Here is a 17,203-nt window from a genome sequence, read left to right on the forward strand (position 1 = left end):
GCTTAATCTTGGGGTATCTTTTGCAAACATTTTCATCTCCTGCAAAATATGGGTGCTTTTATGAGTAAGGTCTTTGAACTGTGAGGTTCGTAGGCTCATTCCCTCCCTGACACCCATTCAAAGTGAAGGCACTTGCCTTCAATCTGAAATGCTTCTTGCCTTCCGTCTGAATTGGCTTTGTGACATGGACACACTACCAAATCTGATTAGCTGCATGACACTGATCTCATTATGTTTTATTATGCACTCCTTGTTTGGCTGGGATCACGGGCAGTGTTCTAAAGCAGCAGCAGAAGGGGAAACATTTTTTTTCAAACAATAGCTGCAAACAGGATTTAACCCCTCCCCCCAAAGACCCTTTTGCCAGAAAAAAATATGTAGACAAATATGTAGTACAGCCTTACTAGTAGGCCTTTTCTTTCAAGGAAACCTGAGTTCAAATCCCTGCTCAGCCATAGAGTTCCAGTCGGTCACAGGCTTATTGTGAGAATAAAATGGAAGGGCAAAAAACTGTGTGCAGTGCCCCCCTTGGAAGAAGAGTGGGATTAAAAATGTAATAACTGAATAGCCAATACATCCTCATATTGAGAGTCATTCTTGTGTAAAATCATTATGGAGTTAATACACTGATTAATGGAATGTAATGTCTGTTTGCTATCCATTTGGACACCTCTTAAGAGATCATAAGTAAATTTTGCATGATGGTTCCTAAGATCAAGGAGCAGGTTTTTGTCTATGTATGGAGGTCATTTTTAATCAAGATGGCAGACTGAACCTTTCAAAACTACACTGATATCTTAGAATTCCTGAGCAACACTGGGCATGAGGCTGCTAGTATTCTCCGAGAATAAGATGAGGTGATATGAATGCATTTTTATCTGGATTGTGGTAGCACATAAGCCCTCTTCAGGCATTCTGTCTGAATGTACAAAGCAGGAAGTGGGAATGCATGGGGCAAGTCGCATCTCACAATGACACTGCGTTCCCTGGCCAATGCATGATTGGTGCCAGTCTGAAGGGGGCTGCCTTCTCACGCATAGGGTTTCCAACACAGAGATGGGAACCCTACTCATTCAGGATTCTCTTCTCCAGTTTGGAAACCCTATGTGTGAGTATGGCAGTTAGATATATTTTCCATGGAGTGTGACTGAGTGTCTTGCACAAGCCCAAATCCTGAGTCATTCTAAAAGTTTTGATTGTTTCAAGTTATTTTCCTTACTATTTTACAGTCACTGTGCTTCTCAGATGCCTAAGCCCTGCATTAGGAGGGAACACAACCACGTTTTATCTATCTCTGCTAGGGAAAAAATTGTTATCATTTGTATTGTATTTGTGTTGTTTTAATGATTGCATTATGAAAGTACTGTATGATTGTTTTGATTTTGAGAGCTGCCTAGAGGACAGTATTGATGGGTGGCCATATACATTTAATAAATAATTATATCTAGACCGACATTTCCCCCCCAGTATATCATGCTGTTGTTACTGTAGACTGGGTTTATTGTTGTGTTTGTTCATTTTATGTGCAGAGCCAGTCCTATCATTAGACAGAGTAAGGCAGCCACCTTGGGCAGCTGATTCTGGATTTCATGAAAGGGCAGCAAATTGTTCCCTATGTTATTATCACTGACAGGAAAGGGATTTTCTATTTCAGATGCTAAAATAATGTGTCCAGCCTTGGATACTATGCATCTTGACTTATTGGGGGGGGGGAGCAGGATTACTTGCTCTGCCTCAGGCAGCAAAGTGGCTTGGGTCAGTCTTGTTTATGTGCTCCCTTACGCCCCCAAGTTGAAAACAACAAGACTATCCCTCCTCAACTGGCAAAAGGTATATGTGGACTGGTATATGTTTCTGTTATTGTGAGCAGCTGTAATATCACTTGCAAGAGTACCACACAATGTGGTTGGGACACGGTTTGAGTGATCTGTGTCTGTGGAGTTTCTAGATTTAGCTCTGGCCTGGTAGTGCAAGGAATTGGGCTCCATGGACTCATCTCTCTAGGCTTTGAGATCTGTGGCACTTGATACCCTTTTGTCAAGATTTAAGAACTTCAGCACCTTCTCAATAAATGTGCCCCTTTTCAAACTCTTGTTCTAACCAAAATGCAGATGAGGAGTTGAAGTCTGGATCTCAAGTTTTTGTCTGGGCTACCCTTGAAATGGTTTTCTGTCTACAGTATCCAATTTGGTACTTTCTGTACTAGCCTCTTTGGACTGATTCTATTACTGAGGCTGTCCTGGGACCCCATCCAGCAAATTATGCAGGAAGGAGAGTCTGCCTCTTGTTTCTCTTCTCAGCATCCAGACCACTTCAGCTTGCTGATGACCTAGCTGCTGTTAATTTTACTGGTGCATAAATCATTTAAAGTGTGATGCAATCACAGCTGGGTAATTCATGTGTTTACAAATCAGTAAAGCTAATAGAATAGCTCACTGACTAAGTTGATGAAAACTGAGCCTAGGCTATATAAGTCCACAGGTTCAGCTGTGCATTGTCTCGTCACAGCTTTGGACAACTAAGTTTATTCCATGATTTTGTGATGAAAAATAAAATTAAATAAGAAATACTGTTGCTTGCGCCAGGACAATTTTGCACGGTATCTAGAAATTGGCAGGAGTTTATCCACTTCCTCATCATATATTTACAAAACATGGGATTCATTAACATGAAGGCAATTGAGTTGTTTTAGCCGCAGCAAACATTATGGGGAAGGCCTACAGCTCAATGAGAAAGCACATGCTTTTTATGCAGAAGGTCCCAGGTTCAATCCCCAGTCTCTCCAGGCAGGACTAGGAAACCATTTCTGTTTGAAATCCTGGAGAGCTGGCTGCCAGTTAGTATTGACAATACTGGGGTCAGATGGTCCAGTGTTCTGACTCAGTATAAGGCAACTTCCTGCATTCCTATGTCATCTCTCCACTGCCTTTCGTTTTAAAGCTCCTTAAAGGAAGAGACACCAAAAGGACTTTTGCTCTAGGCCAGCAGTTTTCAACCATTGTGCTTTGAGAACACTTTCCACATCAACCTGTGTGCCAAGGAAACCCAACATGCTTGCCATAGAATCCCTGGGTCCTGCAAAGGATTCTGGGGCATGTTTTCAAAGCATACGCTCAGGACTATCGATTCTCACTCGTGTATTAACAGAATAGTGCAGCCAAGAATACACACTCCTCTGACTGCACCTTGGGGAGGACGGATGGCAGCAGCAGGCAAGCAGCCCTTCAGGGAAGGTTGTCAGACATTACTAAGCTTCCCTTTGACAAACTCCTAATAAATTTCCATAGAACCGCAGGTTCACCAGAACACAGTATAAGAGCCTGTTGCTCTAGACTACTTCAGGAGTCCACATAAGAAATGATCAAACATTTCAGAAGCTTCAAAAATGCTTGTAAAGTTATCTTCATTTTGGATAAATTTAGCCCCACCCATCAGGTTAAGTTCTACATAAACATGTGCCATCTCTGTTGTCTTTTTATGTTGCCTACTGAAGACCTTCATCTTCCAGCAAGCCTTGTAAGGAGAGATCTTGCCCAGTCTCCATCTATACAGGGTTTTAAATATATATATATATATATATATATATATGTTTTTATATGTTTTATTGCTTGTGTGTTTGCCACCCTGGGTTCCTTTGGGAGGAATGGTGGGATAATATTATTAATAATAAAACTATTGCTACTCCTACTATTATTATTATTATTTAGACTTCCTGCACAGCCCCAGGGTGATTTACAATATATGAAAAACTACCTAAATTCAATTTTTTTCAGTACTTTTGCTACTGGATTTAAAGAAGGGAATGTGCTGCCTTTTTTCTTTACAAAAAGCAGAGGCTGACTTACTAGGAATAAACAGAGTTGACTTGCTGTGAGGAACAAAGGAAATTCCATAAAAGAACAAATGGCACATCTTGTCTGGTATCTTAGATCTGGCAGAGACCTGTATCAAATGTTTTAAGTAATTCTTTCTTGACACGCTCTACCTATCATCCACCTAGGGTGCAAATAAAAATGCTTTGTGTTCAAATATCTTCCTGATGAGATTTGTGTGTGAGATAACTAATTCTTCAGAAATCAAATGGCAGGATTTGGCCATTTCACCTTCATTAAATGAAATTGGGGGCCATCTCCCAGTGCAGAATCATGTATGGATGTTTCTTTTCACGTTGGATAGGAGCTGCAGCTGGCTAGTTTTCCTGAGTTTGTTTTTTATAGATTTGGGGCTGCTTGTAATATAACCTGAGCCTATAAGGGTGAGTACACAAAGATGCTCACCACACTTTTTGCCTCTTGTAGGTTTTTTGCCGTTATGTTTTTAAGTACATATATTCAAGACTTGCAGGGAAAACATTGGCTGCTTATTTCAGATCAATGGCCGAGACTGGACAACGCTATCTCCCAGGCACAGTCCTGCTGGACAGCCATGTGTGAAGATAAGGTTTGACCAAAGAAGATATGCAAAAAAGTCAGCACACATATTTATTCATCTTTTATTTCAATTAGTTATATACCATGATGGGAGTGGTTTACAAAGGAAAAATAAAAGTAATAAAATTTATAAAATAAAACTTAAATGCAATATTAAAAACATTAAAAACCATAAAATGGGATTTCACTTAGTCAATATACTTCCACTCACTCAATACCCACACACATTCTGCACTTACCAACATGCCTGTACCTCAGTCAACCTATACCTGTACACACGCACACCCACAAGCACACTTTCAACAATTGCCAATCCCAGCAATTGCCAATCCCAAGCTCTCACTACAACACTGGCAGTCTAACACTGTGAGGCTAAAACCCAATTTAATCTAGGACTCCAAGAACCCTAATAAAAACTTCATGCTATTCACCCAAACGCTCATTCACATAGGGTTGTTGCCTGTGGCTAAAAAATCAAGCTCTCCCCTGAGTATTCAGCCACCAGTTGTGGTTGGACTCTGTCCTCTCCTTCAACTGGCCCATGATCTCATCCAGGGCCAGCACCACACACATCCTCACACTTAGCCAAAAGCCAACCATAAGGCAATGAGCTCTTCACTTTTATGGCACCTCAAAGCCATGAGAGCTCTTCACAGTTCTGTGGTCAAGAGGCCGGAAAAGTGCAAAGGCATGAAAAGTGCAATCAATTCAGGCTCCTTCATACAGCCTTGGGATAAACCTCATGATCTGGGATTATTGTTGTTGTTGTTATGTACCTTCAAGCCAATACCAGGTGCATTTTCTCACATATATGCCCTATTCAAATATTATGCTAATAGGTGGTGGGGAGGGTTGCCAGGTCAGAAGCATCCCAAACCCTGAGATTTTGGAGCAGGCCCTAGTGATGTCACAGGGGTGGGCCCTAGTGATGTCAGGTGGCAGGCCCTAGTGATGTCATTAAGCATGATACATTAAGCATCAACCACTGTTGCTTGGAGCATACAATTCAAACTAGCACATTTCTCTGATTGGAAATTAAGATAGACATCTTAGCTAAAAGATGGAGCCTACTTGCTTCTGGCAAGAAGAGTTTAAGTGCCCTCAGGCCAGGCCAGTCACAGAAGGCCATTGTAGGAAGAAAGGAGCCTAGTGTTGTGGAGATGTTAGATGGGAACACTCAGGAGTAAAGATGTATGTCCCTGAAGGCAGTAGTTCTAAACACACTTACTAAGGGACCAAATCCCATAGAACAATAGGACTTACTTCTGAGTAGTTATGCTTTGGATTGTGCTGTTGGTAAAGCTTGACTAGGGATCCTCTGCAAAGATATCCATATCAAAGCAGGGTTGGCAACACCTTGCCTGGAATGCACTGCCCCTGCCTTTTCACATGGCTGCTCCAAACTTCTTTACAGATTTAACCCTTCACTTCAGAAAGAGGTTTCAGAAACCAGTAAGAGTAAGAAGATTCTCTACCCTTTTCTGTCTACCCTGTGGGCTGCTATAACTCACTTTCACAGGCAACCCAATTCCAGTGAGTAATAATTGTCAGAGAGAAAACACACATACCTTCACAAGCAGCAGCTTGGAACAATAACAATTGCAGCCACACTTTCCAGTATGTGAATTCTCTTTTACCACTACTGGGCAAGAAACAAACTGTCATGCAACCAACAAGGTGCATCACCAGTGGGTTTAAGGGGTTGAGCTGAGAGCATGGAACCAACGTTGTTGCTTCTATGGATGTAAGGGAGTGAGGTTAAAGGTAAATGAAATGCAAATAGAAAAACAAAAACAAAAGACAGTGATTTCTTAAATGTAATACCATACCAACCACAGCAAGATTTCTATGAGTAAGGCAGACAACTCAGCTTCCCAAAACCAGTCAGTATTCTTAACCAAAAACCAAAACTAAAAAAATCCTGGCAGCCAGTCAGCCAAGGTCACAGAAATCCCCATGCAGCACAACCAGACCCAGGGGCTGTGGATAGTGCAGAATACAGTGGCACGATTGCTGACACGAGTGAGACCCTATCAGCATATAATACCTCTGCTCTGAAATCTGCACTGGTTGCTGATTTGCTACCAGGCCAAGTAACCCATGTTACGCGTGCCATGTAGTACTTGTTCTGCTCTTGTAAGAAATTAGTTCTTTAGTGTGGCAGCACCTACACTTTGGAACTCCCTGCCTATTGACATTAGGCAGAAGCCTTCATTGCACTCTTTTCAGAACCTGCTAAAAACATTTTTGTTTTGGCAAGCCTACCCAGGCACATAGAAGCTATTGAGTTTTTTTGTCTGTATTTAACTCATTATTGGTTTTATTATTTTGAATATTTTTAAATGTTCTTTAACTGTTTGCCAATAATTTTATTGTTTTAATTCCTTCTGTAAACCACTTTGTGATTTTTTACAATAAAGTGGTATATAAATGTTGTAAATAAAATATATACATAAATTCTGGTGTCACTGTGACCCTTGGGTCTCTTTCCTCTTTTATGAACAAAGGAATCTGCCTTATACCAACTCAGACGATTTGGTACCACATAGCTCAGTACTGATGACATAGACTGGTATTGGCTCTCCAGGATTCCAGGCAATAGTCTTTTCCATATATTGAATTTTGGACTATTGCATGCAAAGCATATGCTCTTCCACTGAGCTACAGCACTTCCCCTGGTTAAAAAAGTATCTTTTAAAATTGCTCTTTTCTGTTCACTAATGAATGCACATCATACCAAGGACAGATCCACACTGTTCATTTAAACTACATTCAATACACATTTGAAGCACATGAATTAAAATGGAAATTAAAATTATTAGATTTTAAATGGATTTATTTATTGTTGTGAGCTGCCTTGGTTTCCAATCGGCAACCCTAGCTCTTAGGTTTGTTGGAAAGACTCCATATATACACATACTGGAGATGTAAAAATACATGCACCCCATATAATAGTTTATTGTCAAAACCAGGTAGTCATTGCAGAACATTTTAGTAGTAATTTCCTACCAAATAAAAGCAGTGATACCTAAGTAAGCCCTGCCTAATTGCTTTAAAAATAGGATTGGAGGGGAGAGAAAGATTTACAACACAAACACAATCCTTTGCTATGTTCACTCAAAAGTCCCATTAATTTACAGCACAGTCCTAACCATGTTTACTCAAAAGTAAGTCCGATTGAATTCAATGGTGTTTACTCCGGGTATGTGGGATTAGTTTTGCAGCTTTCCTCCCAGAAAAGCAAGTATTGGATTAAAGCTTCATATTGGGAAGGTTTTCAAAACAGTGCCCTCTTGGAAAATTTAAACTTGTTTGACTGCTGCACACAAGAGAGAAAAAGACTTTTGCTACTTCTGAAAGCTATATACTTGTGCAATTTATGAGATTTTCAGACAAGGCAGGAAAAAATAATAGTATTCTGACCTTGCAGTGAGGTCTAGCTGCTGCCTGGAAGTCAACAAATCCCTTGTCAATCACAACCCTGTTCATTTATTGGTTAAAAACCTGAAAGGGTTTACATACCTGAAAGGCAGGGTTAGAGCAGCCAGCTACAAGCTCAATTAACAGAAGTTGCCAGGGCGGCTGATGTTTTGGTGTATATCTCGTCAACCAGACCATCTAGAAACTTAATTTTTTTAAAAAATGAAAACCGAGAGTCTGGAGATTAAGATGACTCACCCAGAGGCCCAAAGAGGACCCCAAAAATCCAAAGTCTCCGGGCAAAACCTGGAAACCTGGTAACCCTAGTAGTGGGACAGGTGCACCCAGTGGGGTGGGGCAGTGGGGGATGAGCTTGCTTCCCCACCATGTAGGGAGACGATTGGGTAGAAAGCATCATACAATCTGGGCCACAATGTGATCTTCAGTTTCTCTCACTGCTGGAATGTTTAGCAATGTTTACCTCCCTGTTCTGCCTATTCTCCCCCTACTCCCCAGATATCCTTTCCTTCGCAGGTTTCTTTATTTTCCCTTCACCTTTCTCTTGGAGCTGTTCCATCTCCAGCCTTGCTTTCCTGGAGTCATGGGTTTATTTATTCTCTTTCTTTCTCCCCCCATCCCCGGATCATCTATTTTGACTTTGTGCAGGATAACAGGAGATCCTGAGTTCCTTCTGACTGCTTAGCCCTTCTGCAATAAACCTCTCTTGAGTCATCATCACCACCACCAAATCACTTAGCACATTTCAACATTTAGGAAGTTTGGACATATTACTCAGTACGCGTATAGATCAGCCACTGCTGTGTTAACAAGTGGTGGTGTACAGGTTTGCTTATTTAGAATAATGAGACTTTGACTTTCCCTGTTATCTGCTATTCCCTCTAGACATTCATGATTGTGACCCAGGGGTGAAATAAGACTCAGACACAATATGATGGGTTAAACAATGGGCCACTTTATTAAACCAAATTCATATTATGATAATGAACCTGCAAAGGGGGAACATAAGTGCGGGATTCAACTGGTGAGTCAGGCAAAGCCTGCTTGCAGCTATTGGGGCGACCCAAACCCCTGTTGGGCAAAGGGGTGGAATCTGTCAACCCCTAGCCCTGACCACACTCCAATGGTGCGTAGGGAGGCCAACCTGCGTCACCGCCCCCCGGTGCCCTGAAACTCCGAGTGGATGAGACCTGTTGGCCCCAAAGGTGACCCGTATCCTGCCCTCGGGCCGTATAACCCAGAGCTGCAGGCCTCCGGAACCACCTATCACCTCCAAAGGTGCCTAAAGGTGTCACCTAGCTGCCCTTCACCTTTAACCTTTCCCGCACTTCCTCAATAAAGCGACCTTAATTAAGTATTAACGTCAAACAGCCAAATCAACCTAATAACCACAAACACACCCGTGCTAACCCTGAAAGCCCCCCCTACTAACAATAGTGCGGAGTAGGCAAAAGAAACCCGCCGGCTAAAGCGCAGGCAGGCCAAAAATTCCTACTCGGCCCCATAGGCGACCAAATGAATCACACTGCAGCAGAGGGAGGGTAGGGCGGGTGCCAAAATTATAAAGAGGGAGAGGGGGCAGGCCGGCGCGAGCTTAAATAAGCTCGATTGCCCCGCCCCCTCTGGCAGTGCACCGTGACGACATCACGCCCATCCGGCGCATTTGCCCTCTTCCAATGGAGGCTCAGGATTCACCCAGGCCGCAAACATGCCCCACAACCCGGTAAGTCCCGGGTGCGAAGCGGGGTTGGGGAAGTGCTCGGTGCAAAGAGTGTCTGCTTTACCTGCAGAAGGTTGCAAGTTCAGTCCCCAGCAACTCCAGGTATGGCTGGGAGCATCCCAAATTGAAACACTGGAGAGCTGCTGCCAGCCAAGGTAGACAATACTGAGCTAAACAGACCAATGGTCTCACATGGTATATGGCACCTTCCTATTACGTCAGTGAAAACAGAGGAGAGATAAAGATAGTGGCAGAGTGGCGTTCTTAGAAAATACCGATATTATTTTCAAAACTCTAGTATAGATGTGTTTTCCAAGATAGTTTTTTCCAGACTTTTAAAATTACGTTTTAAATAGATTTAGAGCTTTATAAGAGTACCACACAAGTTCCTCAGCTTAGCAACTCAGATCTAAACATACTAAGGCAATGTGTGGTTGAGAGGGAGCGGCAGAATGTGACATATGGTCCATCTGGAATTGCTGCAGGAAGCTACACCTCTTGACATTCCACGTCACACAGTGCTTAAAGACACACAATCCCTTATATATCTGATAATTATTGTCTTGCTGTTTTCCCAAGGTGACAAGCCTCATAGATAGAGAGATAGACATACTATTTCCCCACATATAGGGCCTGACAATGGGATGGATCCAGAGTTCTGTGAGTGAAATTGCACTCACAGATTAGGGCACTCTTGGGTTTAGAGCTGAGCTGAAATTTCTCAGGAGAGAATTTTCTGAGAGATTTCTTTTTTCAGGTTTCCCCTAAATTGTTAAAGAATTTCATCCTGACCACCATCCAAAAATAAAATGAAGAATTTTGGGCACAATTCTGGATCCTAACTGCTTCTATGAACTGAAGGATTACCTTTGCAAAGGGAAGCGCACATTTGGATCCAACCATGTTGTGTTGCTTCTTTTCCCCACAGATTTAACTGTAAATTTTGAGATATACAAGCACATGATAAACACCAGCAGCCTAGTCTTTAAACTGTAATCTTGGGTCTTTCTGGATTTGAGGTTATATCTTTAAGGGCAAAAGATATAAAAATGGGTTCCAAACAAATATTTGCTTCACATTGTGTCTTGACAAGTAACATCTCCACTGGTCTCTCCACCCACTCACCCACAGGCCAGTCACACAGGCTTATGTCTTTGTCCAAGTCCCTTGTAGCAAATGTATTCTTTCATAACAAGAAGTAGTTAATCTTTGAATATTTAGTTTTTGGAAAAACAAGAATGGAAAAATGTTTTCACAGTAGAAGAGTGTGCACTTTGGGTCTGTCTACTGGTTTTCACTTACAGGGGGAAACCCAACTAGAGTATTAGCTACCGTCCAGTCTGGTGTCTGATAAACCACACACGTTAACTTTGAAATGAACAGATAAAATATTTCAACTTTCATTCTTTTCCACCACTCATTCATATTGTGGAATAATTTCTCAGGATTTTGGCCTGTTGTAATAAGCACAAAAACTGCAGTGATGAAAAAAATAAAATAGCATGTCTGCTTTATGAACTTACATTGGTTTTATACTGGTTTGCCCATTATGACCCCCCAAACAATACTGGGAACTGTAGTTGGACGAGGCTGCTGAGAACTCTGTTGGAGATCATTAGGCTCCTCACAGAAGTTCCCTGGGGAGAGGATATAACAATTCACCCATTTACTTCTGTGCTATAGATATGGCACATGAAAGAACTTGGCATCCTTTGAAAAAGGTGACAGGATATAGACAGGAAGAATTATGTCTAGGGAACATTAAGCTATGGAGGTGTACACATTTGTAGGGTTGCCAGGCTCAGGGCCTAAGACTGATCCTATATCTTTAGGAGAAGAGAAAGTCAGCCAAGTGCAGGTGTTCTTGCAACACTGTAATGGGAAAAACCACAAGGTGGAATTCTCCCTTCCTCCTGCACAACTTTTAAAGATACAGAAGACCTCTTGGTTGCTAGGCCCAGCCTCCAACAGGTCTTCTGTATCTTTAGAAGTTGTGTAGGGAGAAGGGAGAATTCCACCTTATGGTTTTTCTCATTATAGCATTGCAAGAACACCTGCACTTGGCTGACTTTCTCTTCTCCTAAAGATACAGGATCAGGCCCGGAACCTGGCAACCCTATGGAAATGTCAGTGTAACTGGCACAAATGCCATAAAACATGTATGTAGAACCCTGAGGAGCACATGCTATTTTTCTGTGTTGTTCGCATTGCATTAATATCAAGACTTTTCAAAGTCTCCCATCATAAGTGAGGTGAAGGCCCAGAACAATCAGAAAAATGTTTTTGTACTATTTCTCCCTTAATTTTCCATTTTCCCCCAAAAAAAGTAGGAAGGGGGGCAGAAAAAAATGGGAAAACCCATTTCTTTTCTGATTTTTGCCCATTTTTTCTAGGCCTTCACATCTCTACCCATCACCAACGTATCTGGACACTATCCTATAGCCAGGATTCCTTTTAACTGAACATTACCCATATATTTTGGATAATTAATAGGACTGTATTCTTTTATGATCAATACCTTAGAGCACTGTTCTTCAACCTTGGGTCCCCAAATGTTCTTGGACTACAACTCCCATCATCCTCACCGAGCTTACCCACTAATCAAGGGGTCATGGGGGTTATAGTCCAACAACATCTGGGGACCCAAAGTTGAAGAACTCTGCCTTAGAGTAGGGGTGGGGAATTTCAGCCCCAGGAGCCAACTGTGGCCCTCTAGGTCTCTCTGTTCAGCCCTTGGGACTCTCCTCAGGCCACACCCTCTCTCCCCAAGCCACATTCCTCATTGGCCCTGCTCCAAAAACTTCCTAAAGTGCTGTTGACTAACTGGAATGTATCCTTGAACTGTGATAATGCTGCCTGCTTGAATGGATGAGGAATGGGGAGATGTGTATGTAGAAAACTCTTGACTTTTGTGTGGCTTGAATGTGATTTATTATACAAAGGTAAGAGTCACATCCATTGATCCACTCACTTTTAGCTCTGGCCCCACTCACCTCTAGCATGACCCCCAGAAAGTTTTCCTCAAGAGAATGCAGCCCTTGGGCTGAAAAAAGGTTCTCTGTCTTAGAGATTCCTTTTCCCTTAGGTTCCAGTGCTCTCTTGATTATACCAAGAGAGTGCCAGATTTGAACATCACTGAAATGCAGAGGCATTCTTGATGGCTTCTTTAGACTTGTACAATTTCCTGCCCCAGGAGAACCATTCAAGAACAATGGGTGGTCATGTTTTAGATTTTCTTGATTAATATCTTAGATTTAGCTGTCATGGACTAACTGAGCTTTCCATTCCTTCATTTGTGACTCCTTCCAACACACAAACACACACACACACATATATACGAGAGAGAGAGAGAGGATGTATATGCATGCACTGATGTAACATTGAAAAATGCAATCTTGATGAGATTGCAGATACAGTCACATCAACAAACATGTTTGTGTCTGTGTGGTATTTTACCACTACGCTGAAGAACAAGGGCACATCAGTAAAACACCACACAAAAAGAACCTTGATGCCATATGACAATCACATAAAAATGGAAATTTGCTGTGTTTTACTGATGCAAACATTTGTATTTGTAGTTAGGGCAGTGAGGGGTGTGTGTGTGCCTGTGGGGGGGGATGTAAACAAACTGTGGGACCAGGAAGCTGATGAAAACTTTGCAAGCTCCAGTTCTAGAATGAATTCCTCCTTACAAGCGCAATTCACACAGAGTAGAACACAGGGTCTACGGCCATACTACCCTGAACATGCCCGAGCTCATCTGATCTCAGAAGCTAAGCAGGGTCAGGCCTGGTTAGTACTTGGATGGGAGACTACCTGGGAATACCGGGTGCTGTAGGCTTAGAGGAAGGTAATGGTAAACCACCTCTTACCATGAAAACCATATGAATATTAAAAAAAAAAAAGATTCATAGGGTTGCCATAAGTCGTAATTGACTTGAAGGCATATAACAAGAACACAGGGTAAAACAAACCCTCAGAGCAATCAAATAATGTAATAGGGAAGCCTGCTCATCCGGAAACACTTGCTGGTTATACGCTTGGCATAATGTCTGAGATAATCTGAAAAACTTTTTGAGCAAACATGACTCGTATGCTTTTTCTTCTTCTTCTTCCAGGGCTTAATAAAATTTCCTTAATTTCTGAAACTTTTTCCTGTCTGCTTTACATACCGTCATTTGAACCACGGGGAGATGAATTGGTCCAAAGTCAGTATTTGGCACTTGTGTACTTTTCCGTTCTTAACGTGTCTTGATACATTCTGTGTTCCTATCTGAATGCTACATTGGTTTTTTTCCTTTTGCATTCTATGTTGTGTGGGCAGTAAAAAAAAAAAGGACACAGTACATCTTGACTTTCTCAAACTAGGTTGAATCAAAGGTTTACAGGGAAATTGAAAACATATTTTTACAACCATGAAGAGACAGTTAGGCGTGGAATCCATAGAAATATATTCAGAGCCACATTCTTTTTTATTTTTTAATAAAGTGCAATCTTGCACCTAAGGGACACTAAAAAAAAATCATTGTGATGGATTAGTGGAGAGAAAAGAATTGAATGGCATGTAATGAAGACTGGTGCAAATTATATGAAGTGTTCCAATAGAGTATGCTAAGCCTTTAATCAAGCGGGACTGGAAATGTTTAGAACCTTCTAACACACATTAGAAACTGTGTATGCCTCTGCACAGGTGGTATCAATCTAAAAAAACAAAAACCCAGGACTTTCAGTTTTAGAAGCAACCAAAAAAAATAAACACACATGTATGTATTTAGGTGCCTATACCGTATATGGCCAAAGCTCGTTTTTTCCCATCAGTCAAGGGGACATTCAAAACAGCTGGATGAGCAGACATTCAGAGTTTTAAAAAGTGGATTAATTGCTATTTTCATAGGGTTAAAGTGAAATGGAGCTGATGAAAGAGTCAGTAAGGATTTTGTGGGGAGGGGGTGTTCCACAGTTGTTGTACTGCAGTGGTAAACAAGATGATTGCCTGCAGCAATTATATCCTTCAAGTAAGGTAACACTGGCGAGGAGACTAAGGGAATAAATGGCTAAGTGCACTGTGATGTCCATATGGACATCACATGCACCTGTACTTGGCTGAAGTTATGTAGGCCCTGAAGAGAGGAAACTCAAATGTGCCCATACCTAGAGCATACAATAAGATCTTGTGGAGGTGAGCCAGTGGAGATATAAAGCATGTGGGGCAGGTAAGAATAGGGGATTTTAAAAATAGCACTTCAACAACCATGTATCATGATTTTCCAATGCCTGCAGCACTTCATTGAGGTTGGTTGGACTAGGGATGGATGAATTTATCTCTTTCCTGTGCATGTCAGTTTCATATATGTTCATTTGCATGGCTGTTCCTTCCACTTTCTGTGATTTTTGTAAAAAAATCTGTACAAAATTTGCATTTAAATATGTATATGATTGCAAAATATACATTAAATACATACTTTATTTCAATGTACACATTTCTAAACTTATTTTATTCCCAAATAGACATTTTAAATGCACTTTTGTGGTTTTTGAAGCAAGAACAGTATCACAAAATTCAAAGAAATGCAAAAACTGATGGATTATTATGTTGTGATCAGCACATTCATCTGGGATGTGAAAACCAGGTCAGCTTGCGTTGGAATTCACAGAAATCAATTTCCTCAAGCATCCCTCTTTGGAACCCCCTCCTCACACTGAGAATCTATTTGTGGAGGGAGGGGAGGGTTAGTATGCAAGTGAAAGAAGAGAACCTGCTATGTCTGAAAAAAGTTGGGGGAAAGAATTTGGAAGAAAGAGTAACAGGACTGAAATGCGCTCGGCAATTTTCTAAACTCAAACCAATCTCCTATGGCACTGTTGTATGTTTTCTTTCTGTAAATTGAAGCAGATCTCTTGTTTCTATGCTTCTGTTTCACTGCATGCAAGCCAATGCTTAATTATTCAATTAAAAGTAATTATTTATTAGATTTATATCCTGCCCTTCCTCCCAAAAGAGCCCAGGGCAGTGTTTGAAATGAACACAGAAACCGGGTTGACATCAAAGTTTCAGCATAGTCAGGCACCTATCAAATCGCACACCCCAAAAGGGGGCTGACTGGCAAAACTTAGCTAGGGCCAGCTCCAGGCTTTCATGGGACCTTTGGTATACTGCCCTGATAGTAGGGCCGGTGCTATCATTAGGCCAACTAGGCCAACTAGGCAGCCGCCTAGGGCGCAGACCTCAGAGGGGCGCAGTACTGATCTTTAAGGGGCACAGTTTTATACAGATTAGTTTTTTTAACCCTTGTAAAAATGCAACTGACAATTTATATTTTTTATTTTAAGATAAATACCACAACAGTGACTTCCGGGAAGGGTGACTTAGCCTGTGCCTGCTTTTGAGACGGGCTCCTGCCTCAAAAGAAGCTTATTCAGATATATCAGTCAGTTTTTTCTTTTTTTTTTGACTGATTAAACTTCTCCCGGGTAGGGAGAAACGAAGAGATTAACCTCAAAGCCTATTTTTGTTGGGACGACCAGATCTCATTAATTTATGGGACGAGGTCCAGCCGACGAAGGTGGGACGGATTTTCAACAGCAAGCTCTATCTGTTAAAGCGAACGTTCATCTTATCTTCTAAGAGAGAACGCACTAACAGGCAAGCACCCTTCTTTCTATATTTTTCTTTTACTTGACTTAAATTGTTGCTGTTTAAAAGAGATTTGCCAGATTGATCGGTTTTTGACATCTCACTGGGGAGCCATAACTTCTCTCTGCTACGCACTAATTAATAGCTTATCTCTGTTTTTGTTGCAAAAAGCTGTCCTGGATTTGCATTCTAAAGATATACACAGAAGAGGGATTTCTATTCCAGATTTTTATTTTGAAGAATATTATACTGTCTGAGACTACTCTCTTTTTGGTCTATTTTATTTTGACGAATCTGTTTCTTGACGACTGCCATTAATTGTTTCGATCCTGGGAACTGCATTTTGTTTACTTAACTATGGAGAGATAAGGCTGTCTGCTCTGTTTATACTGTGATGTCACCAAGTTTGGAGTATTAACCCAATTGTTGCTGAAATAAGAAGTGGTTTTCCTATATTTTTCTTTTAAAATGGCAATTAAGAAAGTGGCTGAGAATCTGGAAATAACTATGTTTCAGAAAATAATGGATGAGATTGAGATAACGAAACAAAACCTGCGACAGGGTTGTAAGGAGCTGAAAGTTGAATTGAGTAAAATGAAGCAGGAGATTAAAGATATAGGGGTCCCTGTGAGAGAGGAGACCCCGGAGATTGGAACAAACGTGGAACAGGAAAAAGATTTGGAGTCTATGGACTTTAGAAACAAAATCTATTGTTTGGAGACACAGGAGATTAAAGACATAGGGGTCCTTGTGAGAGAGGAGACCCTGGAGACTGGAACAGGGGTCCCTGTGAGAGAGGAGACCCTGGAGACTGGAACAGGGGTCCCTGTGAGAGAGGAGATCCCGGAGATTGGAACAAACGTGGAACAGGAACAAGATTTGGAGTCTATGGACTTTAGAAATAAAATCTATTGTTTGGAACTCAATGTTATCTCTGAAGAAATTAATGAAGATTCTAGAGATAAAGTTATTAATGGC

The 17,203-nt window shown here is 41.3% G+C and overlaps 1 protein-coding gene and 1 non-coding gene across 5 annotated transcripts in view; both read left to right on the plus strand.

Moving 5' to 3' along the window:
• The window catches only part of COL8A1 (collagen type VIII alpha 1 chain), a 166,360-nt gene that overhangs the window by 21,766 nt on the left and 127,391 nt on the right, over positions 1-17,203 (plus strand). The window lies entirely within an intron of this gene.
• Positions 13,314-13,432, plus strand: LOC133386367 (5S ribosomal RNA). The gene has a single exon (XR_009763115.1). It is a non-coding gene; the product is annotated as a 5S ribosomal RNA (ribosomal RNA).

Source organism: Rhineura floridana, chromosome 5 (genome assembly GCF_030035675.1).
Source record: "Rhineura floridana isolate rRhiFlo1 chromosome 5, rRhiFlo1.hap2, whole genome shotgun sequence".
Lineage (NCBI taxonomy): Eukaryota > Metazoa > Chordata > Lepidosauria > Squamata > Rhineuridae > Rhineura > Rhineura floridana.